Source organism: Penaeus monodon, chromosome 13, assembly GCF_015228065.2.
Source record: "Penaeus monodon isolate SGIC_2016 chromosome 13, NSTDA_Pmon_1, whole genome shotgun sequence".
In the NCBI taxonomy this organism is placed as follows: Eukaryota; Metazoa; Arthropoda; class Malacostraca; order Decapoda; family Penaeidae; genus Penaeus; species Penaeus monodon.
The window spans coordinates 14,171,738-14,176,737 of record NC_051398.1 but is presented as its reverse complement, the minus strand read 5'-3'; the positions used below and the strand labels follow the sequence as shown (position 1 = coordinate 14,176,737).

At 35.5% G+C, this 5,000-nt stretch overlaps 1 non-coding gene across 1 annotated transcript; it reads left to right on the top strand.

Annotated features, from left to right (window-relative positions):
- Positions 1–2,604: 2,604 nt before the first annotated feature.
- On the top strand, positions 2,605–2,686 carry Trnal-aag. Its single transcript has one exon. It is a non-coding gene; the product is annotated as a tRNA-Leu (tRNA).
- Positions 2,687–5,000: the final 2,314 nt, after the last annotated feature.

The following is a 5,000-nucleotide window of genomic DNA, read 5'->3' as shown; positions in this document are numbered from 1 at the left end:
GGAGGAGGCTGGTCTTCGAGGCGGAGAGAGAGGAGTAATCTTTTTTATATAAAAATTAATATGAATTGCAATAAGGGCGAGATATCAAATTATATTTATTTTTCTAATGACCATATATCGCAGTGAAATATTGACTGTCTTCCAGTTATTAGATCACATTAATATAGTGACCCGTGACCTCGTAATTCTTAACAGAAAGAAATCAGGTTTAATTCAGTATGTATATGTATATGTATATGTATATGTATACGTGTATGTGGATGTGTATGTGTATGTATATGTATATATGTATATGTGTATGTATATGTATATATGTGTATGTGTATGTGTATGTATATGTATATATATTTATACACATATTCATTTTGCAATCAAATTGGTAAATAGCGATTAACCTCATCTTATATGTGATTTAATTCTCCGTCTGAGATCAGAGTGGAAGAATGAAGTATTTCGTGGGCGTTCGTAATTATCTTTCTTTTACAGGTTGAGAAAAATAACATTTAATGGATAACCTCAGCGGTTAAATCAAAAGGATCTTATGTATCCTCAGTTGTTCTCAGTAACACTGAATGCGCACTCTAACCTTGATTCACACTAAACTTTCCACGTAGTTAGGCATGCATAGAGTTACAAATAAAACTAAAAACATTTTTAGTCTCACAAAAAATATTTGAACTTTATAAATGGATAATATCTTCATTTGGTCGTGGATGGTCAGCAGAAGGGTTGCGAATACTAAGCAAGGCGTCATCAGAGCTCATAATAAAAATATATTATGACGTTATGTATTCAAGGAGGATTATGTCGCAATTAGGTAAATATAGCTTGTAGATTACCGAATATAATTTCCCCCTTTTAGCTTAAATCATATAGTTGGAAAAAAATATAAATGGAAAAACTAATATCAGGTGACGCACACGTGTCGGAGGTTTGGGAAAGAGGTCGCGAGTGTAAAGGTTAGGGACCACTGGTATAAAAGGAGAATACGATAATCATGCAGTCCTGCAAGGCTCTAGTACTCTAGCTCTACGGAATTTGTAGAAAAAAAATTTCTATCAACAAATTATTTAACCTAGCTGATATGTTAACCTCTATCATCTCACAGTAATACTTACATCTAGGTGCAAGATTACAATTATCTATTCAAAAAACAATTAAATATTAAATAATATATTGAGGATGTTATTATTGTCACATAATTAATATTTTTGGGGCAAATTGCACAAATAATGTGATTCGATAATAAGCAACGTTTTTTTTTCTTAAGCGAAAATTATTTTTAAATATTCATATCCTTAACATCCTAATTTCTCGAAATATCATCAGAAAACACATGTTAACAGCCGCTTGGCCTAATCTGACCTTGAATTCACACGAATCAACCTCTATCATAGATCAGATCTCCCATTCCATATCATTATCAAACCGCCAGTCATGACGTTCACTTCCAGTTCCTTGGTACACGTTCCTCAGTTCATGGAAAAGAGAAGCAGATTACAATCGACAGACATTCTCGCTCTTTTGCATACTTCACCATTACATGAATCCACATTTATTTCAAGAGACTCTGCACATCCACCAGCATCGTCACCCAGTCGATTAAGTAATATATTTCAAGTACGTTCACACTATTCCAGCAAGCCATGTGTGCCGCTTGAATCGCTTGAATACATAAAAGGCAAGGTTGTTGGTCGCCAGTCTGAGATGCCCTCAAGCGGAGAAGTCTTGACTTTGAGGCACAGAGAGAGGAATGCTATTTTTGTAAATATGAAATTAATATTGAAACAAGCGCTTTCCCTTTCGAGTGATGTTTGACCATATTGCAATACAAAATTTTGTTACAACAATAATAAATGAAATGCAAACAGTCATGGAAATCTCAAACATTTTCGATATCATATAAGTTATTGAAACAAGATTATCTCGTTATGACCAAAATCTAACTTGAATCCCACACTTCATTCACGAGAAGCCAAATACTGTATCATCCATATTAGACATCATGACCCCTTGATTTTTTTTCTTTAACGTGACACAAATATGACCTTAATTTGAATCCCGGATCATTCAATGTAATATTAAACAAATAACATATTTGATTCTGCAGATAAATACATTTCTCGAACGCTTGACCAACGGCATAGTGGACAAGAAGTGTAATAACATGAATCTGCAATAACTACTTTCTAAAGCCGATAAGTTTTAAAACGAAAACGGCCCAGTTCCTCGATTTACACAACAGCTGGAGCTTCAAATAGTTGCATAGTAGCAGTTCGTTAAGTTCGCTATGACAAATAATCTGTTGACAATCTCCCCTTTCTACACATCCCCTTTTGGAAATTTCATCATGTCCCGATACTGTATCTGTTTCACCCACTTCCAGCAGTCACCCAGGTCCTTTAAGTCCATCTTCTTTGCTTACACCACATCCTGGAGCAGTAGGGGAAGTGCTCGTGGCGGAGGCAGTGGCTCTACGAAAGAGTATGTCATCAGAATAATATGTTTAGCATCTGAGCTTAAATTCTGAAAAGTACTGGATTTCATGGGATTCCAGTGGCGAAGGAAACATCAATTATGTTTAGAACTTTGAAATCATGACAAGGTAGCGTGGCCGAGCGGTCTAAGGCGCTGGTTTAAGGCACCAGTCTCTTCGGAGGCGTGGGTTCGAATCCCACCGCTGCCACAGGTTTTGGCATTGTGTGTGTCTCCATGCCATCGCCTGAAGTTGAAACGTAACGATTTGGGGAGCTCCTGCAGCAGTGAGGACAATCCTACCAAGTGGAGGCAATTCTAAACGCCTAAAACCTGTTGCTCTTCCATAATCTGACTTTGTATATGTGGAGTATTGTCATGGTTATCATAGTTATGCATCTGTATAATTCATACTTCTGATATAATATAAACGCACACATACACACACACACACACACACACACACACACACACACACACACACACACACATACACACACAAAAAAAAACACGTACGGGCGCAATCTTTCAGAAATACGTCCTAAATAATGCTGGCTGACCTCATCTCATTTCCATGAGGCCCAGTTAAGGGTCAAATTACATTGTCCCAGTTCCTTTGGTGCAGGTCAGTGCGAACGATTTTAAGATTTTATGGTTCTCCGAGAAACAAATCAAAAACATTTTAAAACAGAAGTACATATGCAGTATTCTCTACCAGGAATGTAAAACTCCAAGGACAACATCAAGTTCATAATGCTAACATTATAATCACTTAAAAAAAATAAAACACCATACCTATTGTATATTAATATCTTTTTGTTCTTGAATAATCCTGAATCCGGAAAATGTGCCTACAGAATATATTTGTGACCTCAACTGACCTACGAACATAATACGTCCTATATAATTAGTCAGTTCTCCCGTTCACTGCATATCAACTGATTATGATGTTCAATTCAAGTTCACTAGTATGTGTTTCTGCACATAGGGGCGGAGAGACATTATCGTTCTCTTGCCCTCTTCCCGATTTTCAAATCCACATTTACTTCAAGAGATATTTAACACCCTCCAGCATCATCAGACAGGCGGATAAGTGATTTAAACGATCCAATGTATAGAAGGGGTGGATTGCTGTAGAGAGCGGCATATCTTGGTCTCCAGTCCTTGTCCTTTCACCCAAGGTTGTTTTCACCCACTTCATCCCAGGCTAACTCCACATCTGTTGCAAGATATTCTGCGTTTACAATGCAATGAAAATATATGGTCTGTACCAATATAGTGGCATACTCGAATTACTCGGTAGTCTAACACAGTCTATGATATATAGCATGGATCATCCTGACATTAAGTCAAACATAGTAATATTTGACCTTATTTAATTCAAAGTATCTGCAATCGTACAGGAATTCTTAACATTCGAAGGTAAACATCTAACTTCCTTATTCAAGTAAATCATACATCTACGTGATATACTAATCTCCTTTCAACAGCACTTCCTTCTACATGCTATCGCTATTCTGCCTTGTACCTTATAGCAAGGCATTCCTGTCACACTTTTTTATAAATGACACATCTTCAACTTAAACTAGTCTATTCTGAAGTTCTTTTAAATTTCGGCTGCTGACTCCTTATTAATTACTCATAAACTATGCATTATACTAATTATACTAATTAGTATCATAAGTATATGCTTGCATGGTTACTTGTATTTACATACAATTATAAACATGATATTTATATATCAGTAAATAAGTAGAATCAGTAGAATCTTCTTGATTATATGAGTCAGTGTGTGTGTGTGTGTGTGTGTGTGTGTGTGTGCGTGCGTGTGTGTGTGTGTGTGTGTGGTGTGTGTGTGTGTGTGTGTGTGTGGTGTGTGTGTGTGTGTGTGTTTGTGTGTGTGTGTGTGTGTGTGGGGTGGAGGGAAGGAGGGAGGGAGGGATATATATATATATATATATATATATATATATATATTATATATCTATATATCTATTTTCTATATATATATTATATATCTATATATTATATATATAAAGAGAGAGAGAGAGAAATGGTTAATGATTAATTACTTCAAATTATCTGCAGTTTCAACAGCTAAGTCATTAGCGGGGAATACCTTATTGTATTTAAACCGTTGAAAATTTGTCTTTATTCTTAATAGTGATACAATTAATTGGAAATATTCTTCAATAACTAATCCCGTATTAATGAAAGACGAGAAAACATATTTGAAATTGACCTGAACGCGATATCAGGAATATTTCGAAACTGTTTTCTTAATCTTTATGTGTGTGTTTTTTTTTTTTCTATAATAAACGCAGTAATGTTTCATTTTAAAAAATCCAATATGAGACAAAACTTTTCCCCTCTGAAACCTTTAATACCCGACATACAGCCAGATGCAAGACAACTCATTTCACCAAAATATTAACGAAACCCAATTTGAAGAAGAAAAAAATTCAAATGGCCTAGCCTCATGTGTCATATAAAGCAGAATTTTAGATTCACAATAAGCCCTCGTG